Source organism: Rhineura floridana, chromosome 3 (assembly GCF_030035675.1).
Source record: "Rhineura floridana isolate rRhiFlo1 chromosome 3, rRhiFlo1.hap2, whole genome shotgun sequence".
Lineage (NCBI taxonomy): Eukaryota > Metazoa > Chordata > Lepidosauria > Squamata > Rhineuridae > Rhineura > Rhineura floridana.
The window spans coordinates 111,440,910-111,459,411 of record NC_084482.1 but is presented as its reverse complement, the minus strand read 5'-3'; the positions used below and the strand labels follow the sequence as shown (position 1 = coordinate 111,459,411).

Genomic DNA, 18,502 nt, shown 5'->3' with positions numbered 1-18,502 from the left:
GGGGCTGATGGGAGCTGTAGTCGTAACAACATCCGGTGACCCAAAGGTTGGGAAAGACTATACTAAAACAAATGACAAGAATAACCTTTGAAAACAATCAGACCTGTCTGAAGGCCCAGCTGGAAGCTGGGAATGCTTACTGATTGACAAGACTGGACCCCATTGAAATAAACGCAAGCTAAATATGTTAAATATGAGGAAAATTTGAGGAGATATTAAGTGCTCACTTGAATAACTTTGTATCTTAGAATAGAAAGATGCCAGAAAAGAGCCTGGGAAATTTCCCCATATCTAGGCTGTTGTATGGTTTGTGGTGCTAGAGGGTATGGAAGGAGGGACAGAATCTAACCCTGCCTTGTTAAATGCATAATAAATAAGAGAGTACTTTGGAGGTCAAGGGAAGAGAGTTAGCTTGTTTTCATCTCCTTGGAGGATTCCACGCATTCCTTCAATCCGTTGCCTTTTCCCTTTGCCTATATGATTATGGAGTGGTCCAGTATGCATGCAATTCCTTCTCCTGCTGCAAACAATTTGTTGTCCCACCTTCATAAACAGACAGCCCTAAAGACCAACAGGAAGATTCTACTGGAATGCAAGAACCAATCAGAGTGCAAGCAAGAATCTCCATGCACTCTTCCTCTCTGTGAGTGACAGGAAGTCCTACATTTCAGTCTGAGTTGTCAGCAGCTTAAGGAACTGAGGTGTATGCATAATGCCAAATGCTAAAAGAAATGCAAAAGGAATGCCTACAGAAAAGCTGCAAAATGGCTTAAATTGACAAGGATTTTTGTTTGTTTGGCCAAGCACTTTTCAACTGCTGCTGTTGTTACCACCATTCTGTCCAAGAAAGCTGTTTTGGAATTAAAGGAGATGGGTAATACTCCCCAAACAAAACAGAGAATACCTGATTTTTTAAAAAAGGAAGGCAAATCACTCCTTACAATTAGAATTACAGAAGATATACCAAAAACTGCCCAGCGGTGCTGTACAAAAGAGGCAACCAATAAAAAGGGAACTAAAGGTGTAAGGCTTAATGTGAGGTTTATCTTAAGAATGGGGGAAAACATGTTGCTCATAAACTGGTGAGAAACACAAAAGTACACAAAGAATGGAACTGTTCCAATTACTAGCAGTGTAACTGCTGATGGAGAAGATCATTGTTAAATGTAAGTGCTGTATTTCTTTAATCACATTTGCTGTTAAAATGCATTCACCACAATATCACTATATGTTGTAATCTGTATTTTTATGAAAGTTTAAAAAACCCACCAGTGAAAATGTCTTTCAAAAAGCATTGCGCAAAGCCTATTTGCCCATCAACTGATTTCTTTTTTGGCCACTTACATTTCAATTAGTAAACAGTTTGCTGCAATCAACACTTGCTATGTGTTTAATCTGGTCTGGTTTAGTATTTAGTATTTGAAACAAGAAGTTTATGCCTTCTTCCCTCTCATCTTCCCACAAATTCACATCATGAGCAATTGTTTTTCACATGGTCTATCATTGTTACCTCAGCATGCCCAAGTCCTTAATACCACCTCCATTCCAGCTCTCTGTAGTAAGGGCCAAAGTCTGTATGACTTGCAGGTGCTGGAGATAAATTTGCAGGTGCTGCAAAATCTTGGCACCTGATCATCATGTTGCAGTGGCCAGTCAATGACTTTATGGAATGCAATATGTTCTGGAAGGATATTGTATGAGCTCTGTTATTTGCAATGCCCCTCTACCCTTTTAAGACTGCTGCCCCATGCACGCTTATTTGGGAGGAAGTCCCACTGGGTTGGATTCAGAGTTCTCGTCCAGCAGGGCTTTGTATGATCAAACTCTGCTGAGTTCAAGTCAGGATTGACCTCAGGATTCGGCTGGTGTATCTTTGAGTACTAGTTGTGGGGAAAGTGCTGTTCTTGTGGATTTCATAGACACCTGGTTGGCCACTGTGAGAACAGGATACTGCAGATAGACCTTTAGTGGCTGATCCAGCAGGGCTCTTATGTTTTTATAACCCATAGAAGAGTATTATTATCATCAGGTCTTTTTTTGTGACAGTACTCACCAGTACAGACTTTTTTTACTGTCTATGGCAGCCATTTTGTGCTAGCACCCATGGCAATTTTATCTAGATATGATTACTGACACCTCATTTTTTTACCAAAAAAGCACTGATTATCATCATCGTTACAATTTAATTATATACCTCTTTTCAACCAAAAGGACCCCAAAGCAGCAAACAACATATTAAAATAAAATATACAACAGAGTACAATACTGTGCCATGAACCAATCAGCAAGTGAAACAATACAAGACAGCAAATCACAGCATTGGAGGGGCAATGAAAAGCCTTCCTGAGCTAGAGGATTGGTTTTCTTTCTTACTCTATGACCCACTTACTTTGGGTTTAGAAACCTATGCAGACAATGAAAAGTGTGAAAAAAGAGAAAAAGCTAACCTTAGCTAGAAGAATTAAATGTACTCTCACCATAGATATAGGGTAGTGGTTGTCAATGTGGCACTCCACAGAGGGTCCATTGCCTCTCCTCCTCCTGAAATTTGTCTTGAAAGAAGCCAGTATTGTATCCAGTAAAACAGGCTGTAGAATGTGCTTGGTTGAAGTGTGTGTGTGGTGCCCATGACAGTTTCTAGCCGCAATGGTATGTTGTTCCTCCACTGTCGGAGACAGTATGCCTCTCTGAATATCATTTTCTGGGAATCACAAATGGGGAGAGAGCTGTTGCACTTGGGTCTTGCTTGTGGGCTTCCCATAGGCATTTGGTTGGCCACTGTGAGAACAGGAAGCTGGACTAGATGGGGTTTGGGCCCAATCCAGCAGGGCTTTTCTTATGTTTTATGTTCCCCAGTTTGCAAATGTGCCCATGAGCCTCTAAGGGTTGCATTCCTTGAATAGTGGAACATGCATTGTACTGCGCATCTGTTGTTTTTTTTGGGTACTCACTCTAGTTCTAATAATCTTCAGGAACTATTTGATGGTTTATGTTTCAGTGGTAGCAGAATGCCCACCTGTAACTGAAATCTGGAATGAAAATTTGAATTACTGAGGCTGGCCTCCATTGAGATATTCTACTCAGTGATATAGATCAGGGCAGTTTCAGTTTGACTAGCCAAACAAAGCCATTTCTTTGCTTCAACAAAATAAGCCAATTTTTAAACACTTCCACTAAGCATAAGCCTTCATCTCTGTCCAAGTGATAGTCTTTTCCTGAAACCCTACACAGTAGCTATTCTCCATAAATTATATATTATATATGAACATAATCATTATCTTCTTGCAAAAGGCTATAATTGAAACAAAGATGTGTGTACATTATTCTACTGTATACACTATTATAAAACTGATTGTGACCAAAACAGTGCTGAAGCACATTGCTGATAGAAAGAATAAATCATTTCTTTTCTGTTTTTAGTAATAATTCCTAGCAGGCCTTGCAGCACCTACCCTGTGGAATTCCCTCCCTTTGAATATTAGGCAGGCGCCATCTCTGCTATCTTTTCGGTGCCTTTTGAAGACTTCCCTCTTTCAACAAGCCTTTTAGGTTGAGACCTATCCCAGTCTGCATCTGTGTTAGAATTGTTCAATATGTTTTTTAATAACGTTTTTAACCCTTTTTTAAAGTTGTTTTTTAAAATGTTTTTAACCCTGTTTTGGTTTAATGTATTTTAAGATGTTTTTATGATGTTTTAAAGTGTTTTTAGCGCTTTGTTTGCCGCCCTGGGCTCCTGCTGGGAGGAAGGGCGGGATACAAATTAAATAATAAATAAATAAACTAGCTATCTGATCCTTTGAAAACATTTACACCAAGAAACAAGGGTTGCTTCCCTGCATTCTAATAGCAATTTTCTGCTTCTTTTTGCCTTATCCGTGGGCACTGCACTGCTAGTAAATGCAAGACTAGGTGGGGTGGATGATTCAGCTGAGCAGCACAGAATCTGGTGAACTAGTAATACTAAAACATTTTCATAACCTCCAGCATTAAAAGACCTTATATAAGAAAAAGCAGTATGAAATAAATCAGTTTTTTAAATTCAGTTTTGGTGCTCCATGCAGTTATGGAGGGAGTTCTATATTTGGGGGGCCACCATAGAGAAGGCCCTGTCTGTTGCACTTGCCTTCTGTACTTAAGCTGTTTTCCCACAGTTTCTGTTTTCTGGGCTCCAGGCAGGGTGAGAAGGATTGGAGGAGCAACCAGGTATAGCCTTTGTATCACATATTACATAACCTATTTACTCTACACATAGATATATTTGTGCAATGTTCCTGTTTTCTACTTATGACACACTGCAGGCTGTGTTGAATGGGTTAATCTCCGGCTGTAGAAGACTTCTAGGTTGGCAGTCCAGACCCTAGGCTAGAGTTGGAGTACTAGGTGACCTTTGGTCACCCATGTAGTAGTTAGGCACAGAGTATGGTGGCCAAAGGACATACTTTTTCTTTCTTTCTTTCTTTCTTTCTTTCTTTCTTTCTTTCTTTCTTTCTTTCTTTCTTTCTTTCTTTCTTTCTTTCTTTCTTTGAGCTGCTGGGCACTGACCTCTTTTATGAGCCTTACCCAACAGCTGAAGGCCATGCTGGCAGGGGCTCATGGGTGTTGTAGTCCAAAACATCTGGAGGGCAGCAGCTGGGGAAGGCTGCCTTTTTATCATCCCATTTTGAAGCTTGGGTCCGTCTGTGGGTCCAGCTTTGCAATCTGCACGGTACCTCAGGAGACTTGAGTATGAGGGAAGACACATTACATTACATATGTACATTGGACATAATATTCTGTTCTCTCTTCTTGCTGACCTTCTTGCCAATTATATGTGTAAATTATGTGTGTTTGTAGTGAAAGTCTGTGTAGGCCCCAATGAAGAGGGTTGCTCTAATGTCCATGTGTCTGTCTGTTGATGATGTCCGTGTGTGCAGGTTTTTTTTCTTCATGGAATGATACGACAGTCACAGGTAACAGCAGCCATAAACAGAGCATGAGAGTGTACACAGGGCAGAAATATGCATTTATCTGTTGGTTGCTTTCCTATCCTTTCTCTGCAGCATAGCAATGACATAAGATGTTGGATGAAATATTTGACACAGGCGCATGGCTCTGTAAATGGTTTATAAACATCTCTTCAGTGAACCAGGAGGAAGTGTTAGATCAAGTTAGGGCAGCTTGGCTTTATTCCCATGAGAATTCAGACTCTGAGGAAAAGTCCCTTACTATGGCAACGGGCTTATCATCTCAACCTTAACTCACCTTCCCCTACGTCCATTATATTGCCATCTAAGGAGGAAGGACTCTCAAGAACCCTCAGTACAGGGATTTTCACAGAAACACCTGTCCAGAAGGCAGCTTTTCTCACTGCTTCATGATTTAGTTCTGTATGGGAACTTCTGGAAGAAGCACTTGAAAAAAACAGTGAGAATAAGGGCTGGTTCACACATCTGACTTGGCCGTGTGTCTTTACATGAGATATGTGGAATCGACAGGAAAAAGAATAATTTGGGAGGGAGGCAATGTGCCTTCTGGGGAATGGGATGTGTTGTCCCACATGTTAGATTTCTGAAAGATAATGGTATATTTCATATTCATGCTTCCATCCTAAACATATTTTCTTCGAAGTAAGTCCAATTAATTTTGATGGAATTAACTTTTATGTATGCCTGCATAGCATTACAGCTCTATTTTAATTTCCAATTTATGATTCAGTTATAATTTGCATGTGAAAAGGGCCTTTGCATCAAGGAATTACAGAATCCAGCAATGGAGAGCAGGGAGGGGGAAACTACTTATTGGGGTGGGTCACTGCCCCCCTGGCCCTGTCTATACCTGAGAACAGCCTCAGTCTGCACTTGCTTGTGTTTACAAAAAGGAAACAGCATCTGGACCTCTACTGGGAGCTAGCAAACTAAAGTGGTTAAAAGACTGAACTGTGAACCAGGATATCTTCACATCTTATCTCTGTCAGAACTCACTAGATGATGTCTGCTGACACGCTATTTCTCAGCCTCAGCTTTCTCCTCTGCAATATAAGGCTCATGATACTGATCTACCTTTATAGGGTTGCAAAGCCAATATAATTGAAGGACTTTGAACATTCCAAGGCACAAACATGTTCTTTTGTTTGGATTAGGGAGCTCTGCATCATTTCAGCTTTTTAAAATCGGTATGCCTGTCACTCAAGCAATTCTCAGCCTGAAACATATACACCAGATGAAATTCACACGAGTATAGGCAGTGTAAGCTGGCTTATCTGTCTTATCTGAGCCAAGCTTTCAAATTATCCATATACCCAATATAGCTTAAGGCAGGGGTGGGGAACCTCAGTCTTGGGGGGTCAACTGTGTCCCTGTGGGTCTCTCTATCTGGCCCTCACGACTCACACACCCCTCCCTATGCCACACTCCCCAGCAGCTCTGCTCCACAGCCTGCCTAGAATGTGCCCTTGGATTGTGATAATGCCTCTTGCTTGCCTGGGTGAATGATAGCGAGAGACGTGTGTGTTGGGTAGAAATCTCTGACTTTTGAGTGGCTGAAACGTAGCTTGCTGTACTGTGCAAAGACAAAGAGGCACATGCATTGATCTGCCCACTTTTGCCTTTGCCCACTCACACCCAGGGCTTGGAAAAGTTACTTTTTTGAACTACAACTCCAGTGCCGGATTTAGACTTGGTGAGGCCCTAAGCTATATAAAGCTTGGAGGCCCTTTGTTAAAAAATTACACCATATATATATATATTCAGTACACTTAAAATTTTAAAAGCCCCCCCCAAAACAATCTGAAATTTTTTGAGGCCCCTGCGGATTGTGAGGCCCTAAACTGTAGCTTGTTTAGCTTATGCCTAAATCTGGCACTGTACAACTCCCATCAGCCCAATCCAGTGGCCATGCTGGCTGGGGCTGATGGGAGTTGTAGTTCAAAAAAGTAACTTTTCCAAGCTCTGCCCACACCACTGGCTCGAGGCCCCCAGAAGCTTCCTTACAAAGAAAGGTGCCCCTCGGACTGAAAAAGTTCCCTACCCTGCCGGGCAAGCTGGAGAGAGACAAGTGACTTCGCTCTACCTGCCGGTGTCAGAGGGTACTCATCTTAGCTATTGCTTTTGCTAGTGTTGTAGCAAACAAGCCAAGGCATTAGGACCAGGATATCTTAAGGTAAGAAATGGTAAAGCGCTTGCTGAAAGACTCGGACACAAAAATATTGGTACAACCATTCTATAGATGGCTCTATAGACCCCAGAGGCAGTAGTTATGCAGCTACCATTGAACAACATGCTCAGTGCTCTTGTTGTGTTGGAATTACTGTCCCCTAACACTCTGACCACTAAGTCCAGTTGCTGATAAAACTTTTTCGTGCCTCTGGGAAGTGCCATTCTCCCACTTAGTTTGCCGTGGAGACAGAACTTGTGCCAGTGTCACAGACAGCAAATAGGGTACCCATCACAACAAGGCATGCCACAAGCCCCACCACTGTGCCTACCCATAACCATTTATAGGACTCCATCACTGCAAACACAGTTTTTCCCTCTCTGATGATCCCTCCCACCCCCAACACTGGAGTTCGTATCTCCTACAACAGTGTTTCCCAAACTTTCAATATGCGCGTACCCCGTTTGAGACATTGATTTTACCGACGTACCCAACTTTCACAAAAAATAATTGGGAGAGGGGTAAGGTATTATAACACATTCGTAATTCCTATAATTTTATATGAAATGTTTATAAAAAAAAAAAACAAAGTAAGTAATAAACATTTTAATAATAGAAATAATATTTCTATAACAAAAATATATATTCAAAAATATAGAAATAATTCATATACTAATAATTAAAATAACTATTATTCAAACAAAAAAACCATTATGGAAATAAAGAGTGTATATCTCAGGAACCAGATGACCTAGAAACTTAGGTGTTTTTTTTAAATTGAAGCTGAGAGTCTGGAGATTAAGGTAAGTTAGCTGGAGACCCCGAGGGGACCCCCCAAAACTGGAAACTCCTGCCAAAAATCATGCAGCAGGTTTACAGAGGCAGCGCTTGCCTGGGCTGGAGGTTTGAATCTCCCACTGTTTGGCTGCAGAGTGGTTTTTCCCCCATCCTGCCTGGGAAGCTACTCAGACACGCAGCCCAAGAGCAGGCAGGGGATTCAAACCTCCCGCCTAAAATTCACAACTGATGAGCGGGCAGGCCAGGCAGGATGGGGGGGAAAACCGCTCTGCAGCCGAAGAGCGGGAGATTCCCCAAGAGGGAAGTGGCTGGCAAGATGGCCGCTGCAGGGCTGAAGATAGAGGAAAAAACCCACTTCCCCGCTTCCCGGTATGAACATATTTGTAGTCGAGCTTACACATAAATATCTTTGTGGTGCCATCTGTCTGTTTGTAGAAGCGTTTTCTGGTGGCCAAAGTCATTGCGAGGGAGTCTGAGTCTTATGAGAAACTGGAGGGGTACACGAAAAGACAAGGAATGCATTGAGAGTGAAAGAGACTACGCGTTGAATAACATCGGGATAAGCCACTGTTATTATATTGATCTTCCCTCACATGATTGTGTGAGAAACTGGAGAAATCACAAGAACTGTATTTTCTCTTAAAAGAAAACACGCACGTTTTTTGCCGCTAAAACCCAATGATAAAGTACAAAAAAAACCATTCGGCCGCGTACCCCTTGAAACCCTTTTGCGTACCACCAGGGGTATGCATACTACACTTTGGGAAACACTGTCCTACAACGTGAATCAGCAGCTGTCTTTCCCTGAAGTAGCATTATTTTCAGGTTGCAAGACTATCCTTAACCACTTTTATTACATGGGGATAAGGATGGAAAGATCCGTCTGTTTTAGTTGTCTCCATATCCCATTTTTCCAATCTTAAATTCAGTTCTCTACATTTCTACAGCGATCTGCAAATATATTTTTTTTAAATTCCTCATGAAAATTCTCTACCATTTTAGTGTGAATTTCTCAAAATAAACACATTTTTGTAGGCAGTTTTGACAAACGTACACATTTTTGCAAGCCACTTCTCATCATTTCATGCCTTTTTGCATGTTATTTTCACTCATGTTTTCATTTTTATGCACACTTTCCCCTAATATATGCATTTTTGTAAATGTTGTTTAATTGGCAAACTGCATCCCAAAATTCTAATAAATGTGAATTTCGAAGGGTGGCTGTGTTTCAGTTCTCATACTGTTTTGGAAATTGCGAATTTGATAAATTCTGCTTGAAATGCGAACTGAATTGAAATTCTCACCCATCCCTACATGGGGATAGAAATATTGCTTGGCTAATATGCCAGAACAGAATGGTGTTATTGTACACGCATGTATATGCAGCAAAGAGTCCAGAAGGACCATCAGTGCCTCCTATTAAAATAAACCCTGGGTGGGATTAATGCAGTGAGATTGTCATAAGAACAATTTGTCCAGTGTTAACAAATATAGGACTTCCCTTTCATACATCGAGGGTGGGGATGTTAAGGGGAGGAAAGCCTTGGTATGATGGCATGGTGTTGCACAGCATTCTCCAGGATATGGCTTTCCTCACTGCGCTGCCACATTTTGTGGATGATGCGCGAGAACCGATGGGTTCACAGTAAGTATTCACATGGAAAAAGACTAGTGAGAGAACTAAACTGAACACATGGGGTCTGTCAGCCATTTCTGTGATTGGGGCTTCATTTTTCCTGCAGCAAACACTGACATGGCAGCTGACTCCTTCTTTGTACAGCCTGGTTTACACTACCTTTTCTCTGTGCAGTAATATATCCCATGCACAACAGAACAGAGGAATGTGACAGTACAAGCAGGTCCTCAGTACAAACAGGCTTGTGAGCTTCCCGTGGGTATCTGGTTGCCTACTGTGAAAACATGGGCCTTGTCCAGCAGGGCCCTTCTTATGTTCTTACCTTCCTATTGCACTATGTACTCACTGCACTGTGTTGTAAAAGTACAGGATTCAGAACATTTTGTCTGTGATCTCTTTCGGAGCCAGCCAGTAACCTATCTGGTAATTAGTTATCTTTCCATGAACCAATAGTGTCCCTCTTTCCTGTTTCTTCTGAAATCAGTGTGTTTCTGGGTTCCCAAGCACTCACCCAATCAAAGGCAATTTGGGCAATTAAACCAGCCTCTCCTTGGGTAAACAGTGTCAAGGTTAGAGCAAGTCATTCATTGTAGTCATAAATCTTTATTGCAACCCCCCGCTTCCCATCCCCCATCATAAACTAAACTTTCCATAAACTCTACATTTATGGTAGGTCTTCTAATGATTAACTTGATGCCTAGCAGCTTGCAGTCTTCCAAAAGATTTGCTCTGCAATAGGCACCAGTAATCCTGGAACCTGAAGAAAATGTGGGAGGTGTCTGCAAGGATGCTTGCAGTCTTCTTAGCGTGAAGTAAAGGCTTATGCACTCATCTGTAGAAATAACTGCCTGATTCCTGCTTTTATTAAGAATGCAGAACTGGGAAAGTGAAGAATCCGCTAGATTCCTTTCCAGTTAAATAAAATTATAAGAACGTAGCTTTCCCCCCTTAACATCTGTAACAGAAAGGAAAGTATTGTTATGCAGATTGAATGATCTTCTTGTCAAAATAGCTTAATTCCATGTTCTAAATGGATTGCATCATTTTTCCAAAAAGCCACACACACTGAAATGTTGGTCTTGGGTTGCAAGCCAATAGTACAAACCTGTCTCCTAGATTAAGGATGCAATCCTAAAGCTGGACAAAAATTGGCTGAGTGGCTGCTAAATGCTGCAAAATGCCAGCACTTCCACTGCTGGAAGACACATACACACACACATACACATATAATGACATGGGTGTTCCACTTGGGCCGGCAGTGAGGGGATTGGGGTGTATCACAGGAATGTAGGAAGCTACCTTATACCAAATCAGATCATTGGTCCATCTAACTTCATATTGCCCATACTGAATGGCTGTGGTTTTCCAGGGTTTCAAATTGGGACATTCCCAGCCCTACCTGGAGATGCCAGGGATTGAGCCTGGAACCTTCTGCATGCAAAGTGTGTGCTCTGCCACTGAGCTGTTGTCCTTCTCTCTTTGGGGCATGTCAGGATGCCTAAGGATCTGCAGGATCCTAAGTCCGTCTTTCCTCCAACATTCTTTCCAAAGGAGCCTTCAAATATGTGCCAGCCCTAGAGGTGGTGTAGTTAATTCCCTCCCATTTATTGCAATGTGAGGGGTGGAAAATGGGGAAAACAGGTAGGACAAAGCAGCAAGCCAGTAAACACAGCTCAAATATAATAATAGATATTTCCAATCTACTAAATTAGATAGATAGAACACAATCACTTTATTTCTGGAGTGAAATTCTTAAAGCAAAGATCCATCTGTAACTGTGTTGTGGGACAGAAATATGGGCCTGTAACAAAATGCAGGATTAAGGAAACAATACAAAATCCGTGAAAATTTGGGATGGAAGTATTATAATCAAAGGCACATCCTGATTGCCACTTGTGTAGCTTAGACTCCCCTTGATGGGAAACAATAGGTTGTTGAAGGTGTGAACAAGCTATAAAGAAGTGTGTGTGTACTCTCTCCTGGCTGGTTTGCACTAATGAATTCCTCCAGGTGATCATGTGCAGGGATCCCTGACTGCATGAAGAAAAGTTAGTGTTTGGACTGGGCTGTGGCATGCTGGCAAGATGGCAGCCATCTCGGTGTTCATACAGGTGCAGGGAGGGGAGTGCAGCTGTAAATAGACTTGGCACTAGCTCACCCCGTCATGCAGCACCCTATTTACACAAAAATGTCTGTGCACAACTATTAATTTTTGTACACAAACAAATGAAGGAATTGGGGTATGAAATGTGAATTAGCCGTTAGACAACAAAGCAGCTTCCTTGAGGCCCTATTGAACTCTATGAGATGCTTTGGGCCCTAACAGAAATTTAGGATTAGGACAGATGACAGTAATATCCCAAGCAAGCTTACTAGCATTTCATAATAAAATAAAATAAAATTCCCCTGAGTTTGGAGCGCTTTAAATCTTCACTGTCTTGCATCATACTAATATTATACCAACAATATTACTTCTAGAATTGTTTGCAATCTTGGGGAACATAGTAAATATGGCAGTGTAACTTCTAAAGGTTTCTTTATCTAGTGCTATCAATATATGTGTCCTTTACTGTGTACAAGAGGACAGGCCCTTACCAAGAGGGCTTACAAGCTGTAGGGCGGAGGGAGGAAATGAGGTGTGGCCTGGGGGGACAGCTGAAGTAGCTGGAACAGTGGAAGGAGGGGGGAGGGGAAACCCACTGCAAGCAATAGGTTCTGACCAATGGCAAGAGCGACCTGTCCTGAGCGTTGCTTGGTAGGCATGGAGGCAGGGCCAAGGGCCAGTTAGAGAAAGAGGGAATGGAAAGGAGGTGGCAGAAAGATCAAGAGAAAAGGAGTTTCCCCACCTGCTATTGGCTCTGGCCCTGCTTATTGTTGGCCTTGGCCCTGCCCACCATCACCATCTGGCTGCCAGATTGCCCCTGAAGGAATGTGGCTCTTGACCCAAGAAAGGTTTCCTCTTCCTGCAGTAGAGCACAGGGATTAGGGCAAGGGAGGGGAACCCTTTTCAGATGAAGGGGCTGCATTCCCATGTGGGCAATCTTCCAAGGGCCCCATGCCTGTGGTGGGTGGGGCTAGAGAAGGAAATGTAGAAACAACACGGGCACAATTTACCTTTGCACGGTAGGCTAGTTTCGACACTCAGACTAACAACTCCCCCTATCTATCCTCACCCAGGCAAGTAAGAGGCATTATCAGAGTTCAAGGGCATATTCTAGCCAGGCAAAAGCGTTCAAGGAGGGCATGAAGTAGGACTAATGGGTGTGTGGCCTGGGGAGAGTCCCAAGGGCCAGGTGGAGAGGCTGGAGGGCAGCATTTGACCCCTGGGCCTGAGGGGGTTGAGCTGAAGGCATCATGGAATAGGTGGGTTTTCAGGAGGAAATTGGGAACATAAGAGCCTTGCTGGATCAAAGGCCCATCTAGTCCAGCAACTTATTCTCACAGTGGCCAACCAGGTGCCCATGAGAAGCTGACAAGCAGGGCCCAAGTGCAACATTGCTGTCCCCACCAACTTGTATTCAGAGGCACACTGCCTCTAATACTGGAAGTGGTACCCAGCCATCATGGCTAGGAGTCACTTGACAGCGTAATCCATGTATTGGTCTAACCACCTTTTAAAGCCATCCAAGTTGAATGGATGAAGTCAGAGAGGTGGCATCATGCAGGTGTTCTGGAAGGTAGTTCCAGATGTCAGAGGCTATGAGAGAGGTGGGAACCATTTCAGGAAGAAGGAGGTCTTGGATTGGCTGGAGGTGGTGGAACTGGAAGAGCGATGATCCCACATTGAAATGCATTCCTTGGAGAACATTGAGGAAAGTAGCATAAAGAGTCTTATTAATTTAGATCAGGAGTCACCAACCTTTTGGGGCCCATGGGCCTGTTTGCAAGCCAGAGGAAGTTTTGTGGGCCCCACCCACATCTCTCAACCAAGCACACACTGCAACCTATTCTGATGGCTACACTAGCAGTGTAGTTTTGACATGAACTTCAGTTTGGGGAGGTCTGGGCACCTGTGCACCTGTGGGTACCATGTTGGTGACCCTGATTTAGATGGTATACTCCTCAGGGCAGGGTCCTTGTCTGTTTGATTTATGTTCTGTAAAGTATAGTGTCAGCAAACAGCAACAACAATAATGGAAATACAGGTAAGTTTAAGAGCTGTTTCTTCTGATATGCTTGTCTTGTGAATTAAGAGGCTAGTTTCCTATGCTGAGATACACTAAAATGAAAACTAATCTGAAAATAAAATGTCATCAGTCCTGTTAATTCTTAGATGGAACAGCATTGTTTCTGTTTTTATGTAGCTACACTGGAAGCTGATCCAGGCAGAGCTTGCTTTGGGCACTGAGGGAATTCACCAAGAAGTGATATCCAAACTGCCTGGAAATTTCACATTGGAAGAAGCAAGCAATAACAAGTGGAGCCTTCTTTTCCACTCTCTGGTTTGCATAGTGAGTACCAACATGAGTGAAAGGTTCTTTACTGGCTATGGGAAGGGGGCTTCTTGTCGGAATGCTTCTGAGTTCCTTTTTCTGGGACAGGAGCTAAGATAAATCTTGGATAAACAACATGAAAATGTAATGTTTTCATGATATCAGTACAGTGCAAACACAATCATTAAAGAAATGAATTATTTGTGCCATTTATATTTTTTTTATTTTTTATTTTTAAATTTATTAGGAACATTTATATCACACCCTTAACCCTAAGGTCACAGGGTGGGTTACAACAGCAAATGGCATAAATGGGAAATACAACTATTAGCCACCAACTAAATTACTAAAACCATTATATCTAACAATCTCACTCATAGCATCTCAGATCTGGACAAGTTAATGGATTTGCCGGCCATTGTTTAAATTATAAGAATCGTGCTGGAGAGTCAAGTCAGATATAAACATAGGGTTGTATTCAACTAAGTCCTATTCAGAGTAGACCCACTGAAATTAATGAACCTAAATTAGTCATGTCTATTAACTCCAGTGGTCCAGTCTGAGTAGAACTAGCATTGAATACCAGTCCATCCAGTATAGTTTACAGCTACTACTAATATTTGAAAGCCCAGCGAAATAAAAAATGTTTTCAGCTGTCGCCAGAACCCCCTCAACATAGGAACCTGCCGGATGTCAAGGGGGAGCTCATTTATACCCCAGCACTGATATATCCTGCCAAAGGCAGCTAACAAACAATAGAATCCATGACAGATAATATCCAAACCACATATGCAGGCTTCTTTGGGAGGAAGAGCGGGATAAAAATCACTCAAACAAATAAAAAAGTAATATCAAAATAAAACCGTATAAAAATCAGGTAGGAGTAGGTTAAAAGTTTTTTTTTTTAAAGCAGCCAGTTAAAAACATAATTAAACTACAAATACAGCTTAAAACACAGAGCACCAGATAAAAACAAATCAGCTCAGTGACCAAATGCCTGTTTAAATACAAAGGCTTTCCTCTAGTGTTGGAAGGCTATCAACAAGGGGAATAGATGAGCCTTCCTCAACTGGGAATTCCCAAAGTCTGCGTGCAACCGCTAAGAAGTCCCTTTTTGAGTTCTTGCCAAAGACACGTCAGATGTTGGCAAAACAAAGAGAAGGGCCTCTCTGGACGATCTCGAAACCCAGTCAAAAGGATAGTACGGAATTACAGGTGGAGATATCAAACACAAAGGTCAGCACGCAACCCTAATGTTTTAAAATATAACTTTATTGGTGGTAGGGCATCTGGTTTGCATGCAGGAGGCCCTAGGTTCAGTTCCTGGCATCAACAGGAAGGTCTGGGATTGGAAGGACTCCCTGTCTGACATCTTGGAGAGCTGCTGCCAGTCAGCCCTGACAATACTGAGCTACATGGACCAGTGTCTCACTCAGTAAAAGGCAGCTTCCTATATTCCTGAAAAGTTGGGAAAGCAAGGGAGAGGAAAGCAATTGGAAAGTAGGCTATACGTTGATATATATACTGCTTCTGATTTGGTACTCTAGATAGAAATGGTACTCTGCTTGCTGCTGCTGCTGCTATTTTCTAATTCACACAAGACATGGGACAACACTTTGTGTGCGTGTGTGTGTGTGGTTCACATTTATACAAATGTAATCAGTTAATTGCATGATAAATTAGTTTAAAACTCAATGACATCAACATTTTAATTGACAGACAGGCTTCACCAGGCATATTTATTTATTATATTTATACCCCACCCTTTTTTCAAGGCCCCCAGATTCTCCCTCCCTCTGCTTTTTAAACTCATAACAAGCCTGTGAGGTAGGTCAGGTGAAAAGAGAATGACTTGTCCAAGACCGCACCCTGTGAACCTCATGGCTGAAAGGGGATTTGAACCTGGGTCTGTCCAGGTGTACTCCAACACTCTAATTTAGAGGTGCAGAATCTTTTTCAGTCTGAGGGCATCATTCCCTCACGGGGAACCTTCTGGGCGCAACATGCCAGTGGTGGAAATGACCAAAGACAGTGGGTGATGTCACTGTAGTCTTTTGCATATCTCTGTGATATAAGGAGCACAGCGGGTTCCGCAGGCATTTCTTGCATATTATTGAATGAAGAGAAGCCATACAACTGGGGAACATTTATAGTTAAGAATGGCCATAGAAGGGCAAGTTAAATCTTAGTGAGTGTGGAAAAGCTGTATATCTCACAATCAGCCACTGTTACCTCATCACAGCGTGAGGTAGAATAGGTACAGGGTGCTGCAGCAGTTTTCTTTCATTTGTAACAGCATCCAACATTGTTCTTGGATGGTACATAAATATTGTAAATGAAAAAAAATGTCATTTGTGCCGGGAAAATAGGGACTCCAAAGGAAGTCCCTTTAATTGGCTTTAATGTTACTTATATCCAATATTGGTCCTCTGAATTTTAGTCTAGTATTTAATTTCTATTTCTTTTCTTTTTTCCTGGAAGAAAGGAAAGCAACAGGGTGTGGGAATCTGTCGACATTATGAACTTGCAGCTGGAGTCCATTATACGCTGCCAATGTTGCCGTCCCATAGAGCTGATGACAAATGGAATTTTTGCTGCAGGGGAAATCTTGACATTTTGAACAGCATTTCTGTTGTGAAAGTGGAAAGTGTGCGCGTGTGTGTACACGCACAGACAGATGTTAATTTTCAGGCAAAAACAATGAAAGTCGAATTATTGATGCTAAGAAGAAAACATTGACGATTTTCAGTCAAAGAAAAAAAGGGGGGCTTTTTCTTCTTTTTTGCTGTGATTCAAAATGTTTGCTTCTTGGCATTAAAAACGTCAACCAGCCGTTTGAAATGGAATTGAGCTTTGGTGCATCCAGGTATAGAATGTGCTTTTGCTGTATGTACTTGTGGCAATATGAACACTTTCCTAATATTTATAAACAAGCATGTAAATAATTAAACACGGGGGAAAGATCCCTGCCCTTCATTCCAAGAAAGAGGTTCTGGGCTCAAGTCTTTCTGGAGACATGCCCATCTATTTCAAAGCCATTTCACTAAACTCACAAAATGCAATCCAGGACCTTAATTTTAACATGTAGCCCCATTTTATCTTATGACAGCATCCATTAGAGACTATGTTACCCTTTCTGCAAAGAAGGTATGTAAAACAGGATGTTGCTCTTCTGAACTATCTCCTTACCCTTTTATTTCCAGTCCTGAAGTTTATTTAAATAATCCACATGGCAGGCAGATTCCCTCCCTTAGATGTTTCTGTGATGAGGTGACCTATCTATGATTTCAGCTTCTTGCGACAGAAAGAATTGAGGGACAAATACTTTGCATCCCTGGGAAAAGGGAGGAGGAAACCATCTGAATACATTTGAGCTGTGACTCTCCATCCCCAGATGATTTACACATAAATCTCTGGTTACCCCTTCAGAACACCTGCCTTAAGGTGGGAGAACAAAAGAGGGAAGGAATATTCTGCAATGTGTGTATGAGGGCCTCGTACCATCAACATTCAAATTGCCATGCATCTCACAACTAGCATTTCAAAGGTTCCCAAGCTCTGATGCCTCCCTTTCAGAAAGACGGGGAGGAGAGAAGTTGGCTACATTTCAATGACCTGATGAGAAAATGTATGTCGTTCCCTCTCTGTCACCCCCCCCCCCATTTCTACATTCTTACTCATTTTTGAAGGCACCTTCAACTTTGCTCTGTTGATGTAAAAGTTCAGAGAACCTATTTAACATGCTGAATTACCCATGTTTGAACTCTGATAATAGAATTTCTCTTTCTCATAAAAGTCTCAGCGGTTTAATTTTTGAATTTGTAACCTGTTAGTCCAAGCTTCATTGAGCAGAAATGTAGTTCCGATTTCAGCCATCACTGTTTCTGGCATTCTTGGGATAACTGTAAATAATTTATTGCAATCCTGCTATCTGTTTACATGTTTCTAAGGCAGGGCTGGAGAACTTGTGTCCCTCCAGATGTTGTTGGACTCCAACTCCCATCAGCTTCAGCTAGTAGGACCAATGCTCAGGGACAAGGGGAGGGGAGGGCAGTAGCTGCACAGGTTTCTCATCACTGTTCCGGTTCACATATGCAAGTTCATTATTTGATGACTGTTATATTCAGTGAAGAGATGTACACATATCACAGAAATAAGCACAAATTATGATACAGCGATTCTTTCACCTCTCATCACTTCAAATACTGTGCTTTCCAATGGCATCAATCCACAATCAGCTGACAGTTAGAAAGCATGCAGTAATCAAGTGCAGAGAGCTGTGTGCATGTGTGAACCAGGCCTAAGACGTGGGTGAAAAAGACAGTGAGTGCAGTGCTGTGAGCTTGGTTGGGCAGTGAATCCACAAGGCAATCAAGATGAAAATTCAGCCCATGCTGTGAGATTCTCAAAGAGTGTGTCTAAAACTGTGCCTAGAGGGGTTGTTGTCAAACAATCAGTTTTTTTAAAGTCAAGCCTAATTAACTCATGATAAGTATCACCAGCA

The 18,502-nt window shown here is 42.0% G+C and overlaps 1 long non-coding RNA gene across 1 annotated transcript; it reads left to right on the top strand.

The window, feature by feature from the left end:
* Positions 1–630: 630 nt before the first annotated feature.
* Positions 631–18,075, top strand: LOC133382256 (uncharacterized). The gene is made up of 3 exons (XR_009761874.1): positions 631–1,166; positions 13,870–14,016; positions 16,480–18,075. It is a non-coding gene; the product is annotated as an uncharacterized LOC133382256 (long non-coding RNA).
* The last annotated feature ends 427 nt before the right edge of the window (positions 18,076–18,502 follow it).